The sequence below is a fragment of the Anomaloglossus baeobatrachus genome, chromosome 2, assembly GCF_048569485.1.
Source record: "Anomaloglossus baeobatrachus isolate aAnoBae1 chromosome 2, aAnoBae1.hap1, whole genome shotgun sequence".
Classification (NCBI taxonomy): Eukaryota; Metazoa; Chordata; class Amphibia; order Anura; family Aromobatidae; genus Anomaloglossus; species Anomaloglossus baeobatrachus.
In genome coordinates this window covers 169369945-169384410 of record NC_134354.1, presented here as the reverse complement: position 1 = coordinate 169384410, position 14466 = coordinate 169369945, and positions in this window count along the sequence as shown.

Below are 14466 nucleotides of genomic sequence, written 5' to 3'. Positions count from 1 at the left end.
GATGCGCCACTTCTGGGGCTGCTGCGGCCTGCTATTTTTAGGCTGAAAAGAGTCCAATAACCATGGCTCTTCCCACCCTGAGAATACCAGACCCCAGCTGTCCGCTTCACCTTGGCTGGTGATCTAATTTGGGGGGGACCCCACGTTTGTTTTTTTTTTAAAAAACGCCTGGTGAGCCCTCCAAATTGATCAACAGCCAAGGTGAAGCTGTCAGCTGTGGTTTGCAGGCTACAGCTGTTTGCTTTAACCTAGCTGGCTATCAAAAATAGGGGGGACCCCACGTCGTTTATTTTAATTATTAATTTTTTGGGGGGCTAAATACAAGGCTAAGCACCCTTTAGTGCCACATGAAAGGCATTAAAGGGCGCCAGCTTAGAATATGCAGGGGGGGTGGGACGTTATATATGTTTGACATCTATCCATTCATCCATTGTAGCATTTTAGGCTATGTGCCCACAATCAGGATTTGCAGCGTTTTGGGCGCAGAGTGTTTTCCCTGCATCCATAGCACTGCGTTGTGCAATAGAAGCACAGTGGAAGGATTTTTAGAAATCTCATGCCCAATGTGCTTCTTTTCTCCGCAGCATAAACCGACCTGTGGTGCAGCTTCCCGAGCCTCAGCATGTCAATTTATGCTGCGGAGACAAGAGTGTTCTCTGCAGATAGCATAGAGCTCCACAGCAGCCTGAACCCAAATCGTGGGCATGGGCAGCTGCGTTCTCCCGTGGACAACACTCACATCTCTGCAGGAAGGCTGACACTGTGTACTAGACGCCGTGTCGCTGGATCATGGCCACATAGCCTAAAAGTGAGAAATTTGTTGCTACAGCAACATTTTTGTGAAGTATCTGTGGATTCAAAATGCTTACTATACTCCTGAATAAAATCCAGTTTCCAAAATGAGGTCACTTGTGGGGGGTTTCTGCTGTATAGGTACCTAAGGGGCCCTGCTAATGTGACATGGTGCCCGCAATTTATTTCAACTTTTCCAGAATTCAAATGGTGCTCCTTCCATTCCGAGCCCTCCCATTTATCCAAACAGAGGTTTTTGGCCACATGTGGGGTATCCCTGTGCTCATAAGTAGAGTTGAGCGCGGTTCGCGGTTCGAGGTTCTCCAGTTCTAGGCTCGAGTGATTTTGGGGCCTGTTCTAGATCGAACTAGAACTCGAGCTTTTTGCAAAAGCTCGATAGTTCTAGAAACGTTCGAGAACGGTTCTAGCAGCAAAAAACAGCTAATTCCTAGCTTGGTTTCCGCTGTAATAGTGTAAGTCACTCTGTGAATCACACTATTATGACATTTCAGTGTATAGTGTGCGGGAACAGCGCCTTCAGATCACTGCTGTTTGTATAATGGCGATCGCCATTTTTTTTTTTTTTTTCCTTGTCTTCCTTCCCTAAGCGCGCGCGTGTAGTGGGGCGGGCCAGCATGTCAGCCAATCCCAGACACACACACAGCTAAGTGGACTTTTAGCCAGAGAAGCAATGGCATGTGTGATAGGATGTCCATGTCACATGTCCCTGCAATATAAAACCGGACATTTTTCTCCAGGACGCCATTATCTCTTCTGCGTCTTTGGTGTCAGACATCACTGTCGCAGCTCCGTCCTTTGTCCTATCGCCGATACAGCTGTATGCGCTCCATACACAGCGTTAGACAGCTTAGGGAGAGCACTTTCTATCAGTCCTTTTAAGGGCTCAAACCGGTAGGGTCAGAGCCATAGGTGACAGGTCCTGAAAACAGAGACAGCGTCTGTGTAGCCAAGGTCAGGGATTTCGTCGCTGCATTTCACCATTAGGAGGGAATAGAAAGGCAGGTTTCCATTCCTCTACCCAGAGCCCCACAATCCTGGCACTGTACCCTCCTGTCCTCTGCACACTCCAACTCTTTTTAACTAAGCCATTATACTAGCAAACAGTCAGTGTACCTAGTGGCATCCTAAACATGGCTATTGGACTTTTGTCTAGTCACACTAGTGCAAAGACATTTGCAGCACGTCTGCCTGCATTGCACACTCCAACTCAATATAACTAAGCCATTATACTAGCAAACACTCAGTGTACCTAGTGGCATCCTAAACGTGGCTATTGTACTTTTGTCTATTCACACTATTGTAAAGATATTTGCAGCATGTCTGCCTGCATTGCACACTCCAACTTTTTTTAACTAAGCCATTATACTAGCAAACAGTCAGTGTACCTAGTGGCATCCTAAACGTGGCTATTGTACTTTTGTCTATTCACACTATTGTAAAGATATTTGCTGCACCTCTGCCTGCATTGCACACTCCAACTCTTTTTAACTAAGCCATTATACTAGCAAACAGTCAGTGTACCTAGTGGCATCCTAAACGTGGCTATTGTACTTTTGTCTATTCACACTATTGTAAAGATATTTGCAGCATGTCTGCCTGCATTGCACACTCCAACTCTTTTTAACTAAGCCATTATACTAGCAAACAGTCAGTGTACCTAGTGGCATCCTAAACGTGGCTATTGTACTTTTGTCTATTCACACTATTGTAAAGATATTTGCAGCATGTCTGCCTGCATTGCACACTCCAACTCTTTTTAACTAAGCCATTATACTAGCAAACAGTCAGTGTACCTAGTGGCATCCTAAACGTGGCTATTGTACTTTTGTCTATTCACACTATTGTAAAGATATTTGCTTCACCTCTCCCTGCATTGCACACTCCAACTCTTTTTAACTAAGCCATTATACTAGCAAACAGTCAGTGTACCTAGTGGCATCCTAAACGTGGCTGGTGTACTTTTGTCTATTCACACTATTGTAAACATATTTGCAGCACGTCTGCCTGCATTGCACACTCCAACTCTTTTTAACTAAGCCATTATACTAGCAAACAGTCAGTGTACCTAGTGGCATACAAGAAGTGGCTGTTGTACTCCATTAGTGCCCCACTGGTGCAAATCTATGTGCAGCACCTGTGCAGGACACCCTCCTGCTCTGTTTTTAATAAGCTATAATGATAGCAAAAAATACTGCCATTTAGTGGCATCATAGAACTGGCTGTTGTATTCCATTAGTGCCCCACTGGTGCCAAGCTATTTATAGCACCTCTACATGACACCCTCATGCACATTTTGCTATGCTAATGTTATAGCAAACTCATGGAATTCATTGCTGCATTTGATAATTCGGAGGGATAGAAAGTCAGGCTTCCTTTAGCTTTTCCTTCTGTTCATAGACAGCATCTCCAAGAGCAATTTCCCCTCCACGTCTAAGTGTGGAGAGGCAGCTAGTGCGCATGCGTGTGCCGATTTACCCCAGCTGCAGCCTAATTACAGTGTTTCGCCTAGTGAGTATGCTCAGCCTGACTGTGCTATTCCTGACGCCAAGTCTTCATTTCGGGATACAGCGCATGCTCCCACACTAAGTGTGAAAAGCCTCTTTGCACAGGTGCTTGCATTCCGTGCCGGGTCTAAGTCCTGTTTTGTGCCTAGACACCATGCTAAAGCTGATAGTCTTTTTTCAGAGACTGTATTTCATGCTACTGAGCATGCTCAGGCACTTACTGCATCAGAGACTAGGTCCGGTAATGAACTCTTTGGCCCTGCCCCTGATGTGGGGGTCCCATATAGACCACAGGGCATCAGGTGTCCTCCCAAATGGCTTGCAGAGGCCCACCCCTATGACTTGTCACCGCATTATTGATGGTCAGACGATGACTGGTGAGGTGTTTGGGTCATGGCAGCCATGAGGTCATCATTGAAGTTGCGTTTCCAAATAGGACGCTAGTTATGCGACTCATGACGTGTCACTCTACTTTTGTCTCCAGGAGGTGCATTGTGGTTCACCCTGGTTTGGGGCAGACCCAGGTTATAAAAGGGGCTGGAGCCAACAAGGAGGTGCGCAGTCTTCTATTATGCTCCGAAAGAGCACACCTCCATGTGTTGAACCCATTGCGGCTTTAGGCCAGAGGTAGGCAAGGATAGGGTGTCGATGCAGGCCACCACCACAGTTGGTAACGCAGAACGGTTAAGACCAGCTCCTGTCCTACCAGTCCTGCTTGTGCAGCCCAGTGGCATTAACAGGCCTGCTGCTGCTGATGCGCCTGCTGTCCACAGGTGTGCCCCTACGCACACGGTCAGCGTACTCAATGGCCCCTGTGTTGTTAACAGGGAGTTCCTGGGCTGGGTGGGCATGTGGACCCTGGGACGCTAACAGGGCTCACAGTCTCCAGATCCGAATGGCGTCTAACTCGGTTCAGGCTACTATTAGTTTCATAGCCACACAGCTCTGTATCCTTCACCAAACCTTCCAGTTGCCAACCTCTCCTTTTCCAACTGGGAGCACGGTGGACACTGACTGCTGATGGGGATATATACCTTTCTCTTTCTTTTCTTATTAATTTTCGTTATATAGCGGTAACATAGTATATACCACTTTATCCAAATCTGCCAGTCCCACTGTAACAGATGGTGTTTCTTCAGCAAATGTTACTGTTGCTTAACCACCAAATCCACGGACCAAAACTTTTTTCCCCTTTCCAACACACCTGTTCCCCTTTCCACCAGCATCTGTCCTTTTTCAACTCATTTTGGTATATGACCAAAAGTGCAACTCTGCAGGGACACCGTACTCAACGCCATCTCAGCACAGCAGCCAGCCCTCGGTCCCTCAGATGTGGACAAGTAAAAGACCATTTCCTCCTATCCATGACAAAGCGTTGAGATTCACTCTGTGCAGCACTGGTGTTTAGTGGAAAAGTAGATCTAAGATTGCGTACCACATTCTGCAGATACTCCTGTATACGTGCGTCCATTTCTATGGCAGGAATTATTTTGCCAAATTTTGTCTTGTACCGGGGATCTAACAGTGTGGCAACCCAGTATTCTGGATTACTTTGAATTCGTACAATCCGAGGGTCATGTTGTAGGTAGTGCAGCAAGAAGCCGCTCATGTGTCTTGTGCATCCAGGAGGACCAAGTCCTTGGTGTGTTGGTGGCAGAGAGGTGAGAATCGTGCCTCCTTCCTCTGCCCTCTCCCCACAACCTCGCACAACCGAAATGTGAGCAAGCTCTCACTCATCTGCTGAGTCTTCCATGCCCATCGCCAGTTCGTCCTCCATTTCTTCATGGGCTCCTGCACCTTCCTCAACACTTTTTGCTGATACTATGCGCCCTTGTTAATCCCTCTCCCTCACCATGACTGCCGCATAGGTGCCGCTGACCATCTGGACCTCGTAGAGCTTGTTATCCCTTCCGCATATGACTCCTCCTGTACTTCCTCCCCTTCCTCTTGTCCCAACACCTGACTCCGAATAATAATTACAGTGTGCTCCATCATGTAGATGACCAGAATTGTCACGCTGAGAATGACATTGCCAGTGCTAAACATCTTCGTCGACATTTGTAAACTGTGTAGCAGGGTGCATAGGTCCTTGATCTGACACCACTCCAGCAACGTGATCTGCACCACCTCTGGATCAAGTTATCCCAGGCTATATGTCATAACGTATTGCAGCAGGGTTCGGCGGTGCTGCCACAAACGCTGCAACATGTGCAGATTCAAATTCCTGCATGTGGGCACATCGCATTTCAGGCGTTTAACCACCAGACCTAAAGACTTCTGTAGCGACGAAAGTTGTTGAGCTGCTGTGTGCGCACGATGGAAGTGAGCACATAGCGAGCGTGCACGCTGAACAAGGCCATGTAGGCCGTGATGGTGTTTTAAAAATTGCTGGAGAATTAGGTTCAACACGTGAGCCATACAAGGCACGTGTGTCACATTGCCCTGACGATGTCCCGCAGCCAGGTTTGCATCATTGCCGCACACGGCTGTTAAGTCACCTACGGAGTCCGCTCCGTCAATTTGTACTCCAGTCGCCAGGTGACAACGTGTTCCTTTCATGAATAGTGCTGATGATGGGAGAGGAGTCGATGCCAGCGGCGCAGGTGGACGCAGGTTATGCTCACCCACTGGGCTGCATTACCTTGACAGATGCAGAATCTCTGGCTGAATGTAGCTGGTGGGTATCTCACAGATGAAATACCATCATTCAGCTACAACCAATGGGAAGACACCACACCCTTTTTTATGCCCATCCTGTCTGCACACCACTGCCAGACATAGCTATGACCTCTGGTTACTTTTACCCCAGTTCAGTTTTATGATTTTGTGTGCTTGTTACCTGACTACTTTTCCTGCTTGCTGTTTATGTACCTTGTTGGCCGATCCGCATTTCACCTCTGCTTGTTTTCTGATTAAGTCCTGGCCGTCCCATTCTGTTCCTGTTCCTCAATTAATGTTTTGACCCTGCCTGACTACTATTCTCTGGAACTGCAGCCTTCCACAGGTATTAATCACCTTGGGCCCTGTGCAATTCCTAATCCCTGTATAGGGGTTAAAGGGTTTCAGGGTTCTAGGGGTCCTGCTTGGTGAGTGGCTTCCCTCTAGCCTATCATTAACAGCCCATCTGAGTGTGTGGATCAAGGAAGGCGTTACACCGTGCTCTCTGCAGAAGGCCATGTGGGCCAGGATAGTGCTTTAAAAATTGCTGGACAACCAGGTTCAACACGTGAACCACACAAGGCACGTGTGTCACATTGTCACAGCGAAGGGCCGCACCCATGTTTGCATCATTGTCACACCCGGCCTTCCCTGGCTGCTGGTTGAGTGGAGACAACCATTGATGAAACTCGGTATCCAGAGCTAACCGTCCACAACTTCTCAGCGGTGTGACTCACATTTCCCATACATTTCAAAGTAAAACTTTGACCGCCTGATGGCATTGAGCTCTGCTGCCAGCATAGTAAGGAGGTGTGTGGTAGTCCTTGTGCGCAGTTACAAGGAAGGGTGGCCTGACCACACAGGGTTTGCGCCAAGGTGGAGGACCCACACGAGGTTGAAGAGGCAGAAGCAGTGTATTAACTTCTACATACAGAAGAAGGATTGAAACAACTCGTGGGGACGGCAAGACTTGTACAGCAGACCCTTCTCCATCTCTCCCCACAGTAACCCATTGCCCAGTCAGCGACATGTAACGCCCCTGTCCATGCTTACTGGGCCAATTATCTGTGGTGAAAAGCACCCTGTCACACAGAGTGTCTCAAGGAATCAGTGATGTTTAGTGCGACATGCTGGTATAGCGCGTGCACGCCTTTGTTGGAGAAGGAGTGGCGCCTCGTCATCGGCTCTTGGGGCACTGCGATGGGCATAAGGTCTCGAAAATCCTCGGTTAAAAAGGTTGGAAAGGCAGCATTTTGGTAGCCAACAGTTTCCAGATGCTGAAAGTCAACCTCTAAGCCATGTCATGCCCTTCTAAAAGCATGTAAAACACAGCGAGGGGACTCCAACCACAGTCTCCCTTGTTTCCACTAACTGGGCCACACACACCCCACTTGCCTGGGATCGGTTGAGCCCCCTTTTGAAAAAGAAAAAGATGCTTTGCATGAAGCACTCTCAAAAATATGCGTGTCTTTCCCGTCCCCTGGATCACCCAGGGGAAGAAAAGTCCTCTGAGAGCCATGACTTGTTCATCTTGGTTCTTTTAGAAACACAGCACGGGGACTCCAACCACTGTCTCCCTCGTTTCCACTAACTGGGCCACACACACCCCACTTGCCTGGCATCGGTTGAGCCCCCTTTTGAAAAAGAAAAAGATGCTTTGCATGAAGCACTCTCAAAAATACGCGTGCCTTTCCCGTCCCCTGGCGGACCCAGGGGAAGAAAAGTCCTCTGAGAGCCATGACTTGTTCATCTTGGTTCTTTTAGAAACACAGCGCGGGGACTCCAACCACAGTCTCCCTCGTTTCCACTAACTGGGCCACACACACCCCACTTGACTGGCATCGGTTGAGCCCCCTTTTGAAAAAGAAAAAAAGATGCTTTGCATGAAGCACTCTCAAAAATACGCGTGCCTTTCCCGTCCCCTGGCTGACCCAGGGGAAGAAAAGTCCTCTGAGAGCCATGACTTGTTCATCTTGGTTCTTTTCGGAAACACAGCGAGGGGACTCCAACCACAGTCTCCCTCGTTGGCACTAATTGGGCCACACACACCCCACTTGACTGGCATCAGTTGACCCCCCCTTTTGAAAAAGAAAAAGATGCTTGGCATGAAGCACTCTCAAAAATACGCGTGCCTTTCCCGTCCCCTGGCTGACCCAGGGGAAGAAAAGTCCTCTGAGAGCCATGACTTGTTCATCTTGGTTCTTTTTTCAAAAGCGAGGGGACTCCAACCACAGTCTCCCTCGTTTCCACTAACTGGGCCACACACACCCCACTTGACTGGCATCAGTTGACCCCCATATTCAAGCTTACAAAGATGCTTTGCATGAAGCACTCTCAAAAATACGCATGCCTTTCGCCTCCCCTGGATGAGCCAGGGGAAGAAAAGTCCTCTGAGAGCCATGACTTGTTCATCTTGGTTCTTTTAGAAACACAGCGCGGGGACTCCAACCACAGTCTCCCTCGTTTCCACTAACTGGGCCACACACACCCCACTTGCCTGGCATCGGTTGAGCCCCCTTTTGAAAAAGAAAAAGATGCTTTGCATGAAGCACTCTCAAAAATACGCGTGCCTTTCCCGTCCCCTGGCTGACCCGGGGGAAGAAAAGTCCTCTGAGAGCCATGACTTGTTCATCTTGGTTCTTTTCGGAAACACAGCGAGGGGACTCCAACCACAGTCTCCCTCGTTGCCACTAATTGGGCCACACACACCCCACTTGACTGGCATCAGTTGACCCCCCTTTTGAAAAAGAAAAAGATGCTTGGCATGAAGCACTCTCAAAAATACGCGTGCCTTTCCTGTCCCCTGGCTGACCCAGGGGAAGAAAAGTCCTCTGAGAGCCATGACTTGTTCATCTTGGTTTTTTTCGGAAACACAGCGAGGGGACTCCAACCACAGTCTCCCTCGTTTCCACTAACTGGGCCACACACACCCCACTTGACTGACATCAGTTGACCCCCATTTTCAAGCTTACAAAGATGCTTTGCATGAAGCCCTCTCAAAAATACGCGTGCCTTTCGCCTCCCCCGGATGACCCAGGGGAAGACAAGTCCTCTGAGAGCCATGATTTGTTCATTTTGGTTCTTTTAGAAACACAGCGAGGGGACTCCAACCACAGTCTCCCTCGTTGCCACTAGAGATGAGCGAACCGGTCCCGGTTCGGCTCGAGGCGGTTCGCCGAACGGGGGGTCTGGCTCGAGTTCGGCTCGTCGAACGTTCGACGAACCGAACTCGAGCCCATAGGAAACAATGGCAGGCAATCACAAACACAGTAAAACACCTAGAAAACACCCTGAAAGGTGTCCAAAAGGTGACAAACAACTCACAACATAACACAAACACATGGGAAAGTGACAAGGACATATACTCATGTGAAAACAAAACAGCTGGACAAGGAAAAAGAGGGAGACACACAGATATATGAGTATATGCAAAGAAACATCGATTCCATTATTGTGCAACTTGAGCCCTGCTCATTTTAGGCTTCCAATCTGGATAAATTGCCTGAGCTCGCCACGTACGCCTTGAGGATCTTGTCGTGTCCTGCAGCCAGCGTTCTCTCGGAACCTGTCTTCAGTGCTGCTGGGGGTCTGCTGGCAGATAAGCACACGTGTCTGTCCACTGACAATGTGGACCTGGCTCTCAGAGGACTTTTCTTCCCCTGGGTCAGCCAGGGGAGGCGAAAGGCACGCGTATTTTTGAGAGTGCTTCATGCAAAGCATCTTTTTCTTTGTCAAAAGGGGGGCTCAACCGATGCCAGTCAAGTGGGGTGTGTGTGGCCCAGTTAGTGGCAACGAGGGAGACTGTGGTTGGAGTCCCCTCGCTGTGTCTCTAAAAGAACCAAGATGAACAAGTCATGGCTCTCAGAGGACTTTTCTTCCCCTGGGTCAGCCAGGGGACGGGAAAGGCACGCGTATTTTTGAGAGTGCTTCATGCAAAGCATCTTTTTCTTTTTCAAAAGGGGGCTCAACCGATGCCAGTCAAGTGGGGTGTGTGTGGCCCAGTTAGTGGCAACGAGGGAGACTGTGGTTGGAGTCCCCTCGCTGTGTCTCTAAAAGAACCAAGATGAACAAGTCATGGCTCTCAGAGGACTTTTCTTCCCCTGGGTCAGCCAGGGGACGGGAAAGGCACGCGTATTTTTGAGAGTGCTTCATGCAAAGCATCTTTTTCTTTGTCAAAAGGGGGGGTCAACCGATGCCAGTCAAGTGGGGTGTGTGTGGCCCAGTTAGTGGCAACGAGGGAGACTGTGGTTGGAGTCCCCTCGCTGTGTCTCTAAAAGAACCAAGATGAACAAGTCATGGCTCTCAGAGGACTTTTCTTCCCCTGGGTCAGCCAGGGGACGGGAAAGGCACGCGTATTTTTGAGAGTGCTTCATGCAAAGCATCTTTTTCTTTGTCAAAAGGGGGGGTCAACCGATGCCAGTCAAGTGGGGTGTGTGTGGCCCAGTTAGTGGCAACGAGGGAGACTGTGGTTGGAGTCCCCTCGCTGTGTCTCTAAAAGAACCAAGATGAACAAGTCATGGCTCTCAGAGGACTTTTCTTCCCCTGGGTCAGCCAGGGGACGGGAAAGGCACGCGTATTTTTGAGAGTGCTTCATGCAAAGCATCTTTTTCTTTTTCAAAAGGGGGCTCAACCGATGCCAGTCAAGTGGGGTGTGTGTGGCCCAGTTAGTGGCAACGAGGGAGACTGTGGTTGGAGTCCCCTCGCTGTGTCTCTAAAAGAACCAAGATGAACAAGTCATGGCTCTCAGAGGACTTTTCTTCCCCTGGGTCAGCCAGGGGACGGGAAAGGCACGCGTATTTTTGAGAGTGCTTCATGCAAAGCATCTTTTTCTTTGTCAAAAGGGGGGGTCAACCGATGCCAGTCAAGTGGGGTGTGTGTGGCCCAGTTAGTGGCAACGAGGGAGACTGTGGTTGGAGTCCCCTCGCTGTGTCTCTAAAAGAACCAAGATGAACAAGTCATGGCTCTCAGAGGACTTTTCTTCCCCTGGGTCAGCCAGGGGACGGGAAAGGCACGCGTATTTTTGAGAGTGCTTCATGCAAAGCATCTTTTTCTTTGTCAAAAGGGGGGGTCAACCGATGCCAGTCAAGTGGGGTGTGTGTGGCCCAGTTAGTGGCAACGAGGGAGACTGTGGTTGGAGTCCCCTCGCTGTGTCTCTAAAAGAACCAAAATGAACAAGTCATGGCTCTCAGAGGACTTTTCTTCCCCTGGGTCAGCCAGGGGACGGGAAAGGCACGCGTATTTTTGAGAGTGCTTCATGCAAAGCATCTTTTTCTTTGTCAAAAGGGGGGGTCAACCGATGCCAGTCAAGTGGGGTGTGTGTGGCCCAGTTAGTGGCAACGAGGGAGACTGTGGTTGGAGTCCCCTCGCTGTGTCTCTAAAAGAACCAAGATGAACAAGTCATGGCTCTCAGAGGACTTTTCTTCCCCTGGGTCAGCCAGGGGACGGGAAAGGCACGCGTATTTTTGAGAGTGCTTCATGCAAAGCATCTTTTTCTTTGTCAAAAGGGGGGGTCAACCGATGCCAGTCAAGTGGGGTGTGTGTGGCCCAGTTAGTGGCAACGAGGGAGACTGTGGTTGGAGTCCCCTCGCTGTGTCTCTAAAAGAACCAAGATGAACAAGTCATGGCTCTCAGAGGACTTTTCTTCCCCTGGGTCAGCCAGGGGACGGGAAAGGCACGCGTATTTTTGAGAGTGCTTCATGCAAAGCATCTTTTTCTTTGTCAAAAGGGGGGGTCAACCGATGCCAGTCAAGTGGGGTGTGTGTGGCCCAGTTAGTGGCAACGAGGGAGACTGTGGTTGGAGTCCCCTCGCTGTGTCTCTAAAAGAACCAAGATGAACAAGTCATGGCTCTCAGAGGACTTTTCTTCCCCTGGGTCAGCCAGGGGACGGGAAAGGCACGCGTATTTTTGAGAGTGCTTCATGCAAAGCATCTTTTTCTTTGTCAGAAGGGGGGGTCAACCGATGCCAGTCAAGTGGGGTGTGTGTGGCCCAGTTAGTGGCAACGAGGGAGACTGTGGTTGGAGTCCCCTCGCTGTGTTTTACATGCTTTTAGAAGGGCATGAAATGGCTTGGAGGTTGACTTTCATCATATGCAAACTGTTGGCTACCAAAATGCTGCCTTTCCAACAACTGTGGTTATAGGCAATGAGGAACATACTGATGAAGATGAGACGCAGATACCCGATTGGGATGACAACTTAAATATTCGGTCAGGGCAAGAAGAAACTCGGTCTGAGGGGTAGGGGAGTGCAAACACAACAATTGATGATTAAGTTCTAGATCACACCTACTGTCAACCCACAGTCAGACACTCGAGGAGGTCAACAGAGGCGGTGGAGGAGGATGCAACCGACGTCGAAGTAACCTGGCGCCTTCCTGGACACAGTCGGAGCACTGGTAGCACGTCTACAACTGCATCCTCAGCCACCACTCTGCCTCTGAGCATTATTCGGGGTGGATCAACAGGTCGCATGGCCTCTAAGCCTTGCCTAGCCAGGTCCTTTTTTGACATAGAAAAAGATCGCCCAAATTATGTGATCTGTAAAATTTGTCATGGTTCTCTTAGTAGAGGTCAAAACCTCAGCAGTTTGACAACTTCTTCCATGAATCGTCACATGAATAAATATCATATGGCCCGATGGGAAGCTCACCGTGCTGCAATGCGGCCTAGCGGAGCGAACCATCCACCGCCTGCCCCTTCCAGTGCATCCGCGCGCTCGTCATCTTCTAGGACTGTGGGGACAGCTGTCACACCTGTTTTTCCACCCACAACTTCCACCACTGTAACCGCAACAGGCAGTTTGCTTGGTAGGTCGTCAGTTGGTTTGGAAGGGGAAACAAGTGAGTGTGTACAGCTCTCTCAGACATCGATAGCACCAACTTTGGATGAAGGCAACATCATGTCTCCGCCTGCACTTTCCTCACAAAGCTGCATTTTTCCAGGGACACCCGACTCAACACCGTCTACACACAGCAGCCAGATCTCTGTCCCTCAGATGTGGTCAAATAAAAGGCCACTTCCTGCGACCCATGACAAAGCGAAGAGGTTGACTCTATCCCTCTGTAAGCTGTTGACTACAGAAATGCTGCCTTTCCGCCTAGTGGACACACAGGATTTTAGAGACCTTATGTCTGTCGCTGTGCCCCAGTACCAGATGCCTAGTCGCCACTACTTCTCTAAGAAAGGTGTGCCCGCGCTACACCAGCATGTCGCACACAACATCACCGCTTCCTTGAGAAACTCTGTGTGTGAACGGGTGCATTTCACCACCGATACTTGGACCAGTAAGCATGGACAGGGACGTTACATGTCGCTGACTGGCCACTGGGTAACTATGGTGATAGATGGTGAAGGGTCTGCTGCACAAGTCTTGCCGTCCCCACGACTTGTGTGTCAATCCTCTGTCTGTCCAAGTTCCGCCACTGCTTCTGCATCCTCCACCTCATCTGGGTCCTCCACCTCCGCCCCAAGCCTGCCTGGTCAGGCCACCAGCGTTCTCACTGCGCAGAAGGAATCACGCACCCCTCATTACTATGCTGGTAGCAGAGCGCAACGGCATCAGGCGGTCTTTAGCTTGACATGTCTTTGAAATAGGAGTCACACAGCGACTGAGTTGTGGGCAGCTCTGGAGACTGATTTTGATAAATGGTTGTCTCCACTCAACCTGCAGCCTGGTAAGGCCGTGTGCGACAATGCTGCAAACCTGGGTGCGGCCCTTCGCCTGGGCAAGGTGACACACGTGCCTTGTATGGCTCACGTGTTTAACCTTGTTGTCCAGCAATTTTTAACACACTATCCCGGCCTAGATGGCCTTCTGACCAGGGCACGGAAACTGTCTGCAGTGCTCACTTCCGCCGTTCAACCGCCGCACCTGAGCGACTTGCATCGCTCCAGAAGTCTTTCGGCCTGCCGGTTCATCGCCTGAAATGCGATGTGGCGACACGCTGGAATTCAACTCTCCACATGTTACAGCGACTGTGGCAGCACCGGCGAGCCCTGGTGCAATACGTCATGATGTATAGCCTGGGCCAACGAGATGCAGAAGTGGGGCAGATCACCCTGATGGAGTGATCTCAGATCAAGGACCTATGCACCCTTCTGCACAGTTTCGACATGGCGACGAATATGTTTAGCGCTGACAATGCCATTATCAGCATGACGATTACAGTCATTTACATGCTGGAGCACACGCTAAACACTATTCGTAGTCAGGGGGTGGGACAACAGGAAGGGGAGGAACTACAGGAGGATTCATATGCGCAAGACACAACAACATCACCAAGGTCCAGACGTTCATCATCACCAACGCGGCAGGCATGGGACCATGGGGGACAGGGATCAACAAGGGCGCATGGTAGCAGGTGAGATGTTGAGGAAGGTGCAGGAGGACATGAAGATATGGAGGACGAACTGTCCATGGACATGGAAGACTCAGCAGATGAGGGGGACCTTGGTCAAATTTCAGTTGAAAGAGGTTGGGGGGAGATGACAGA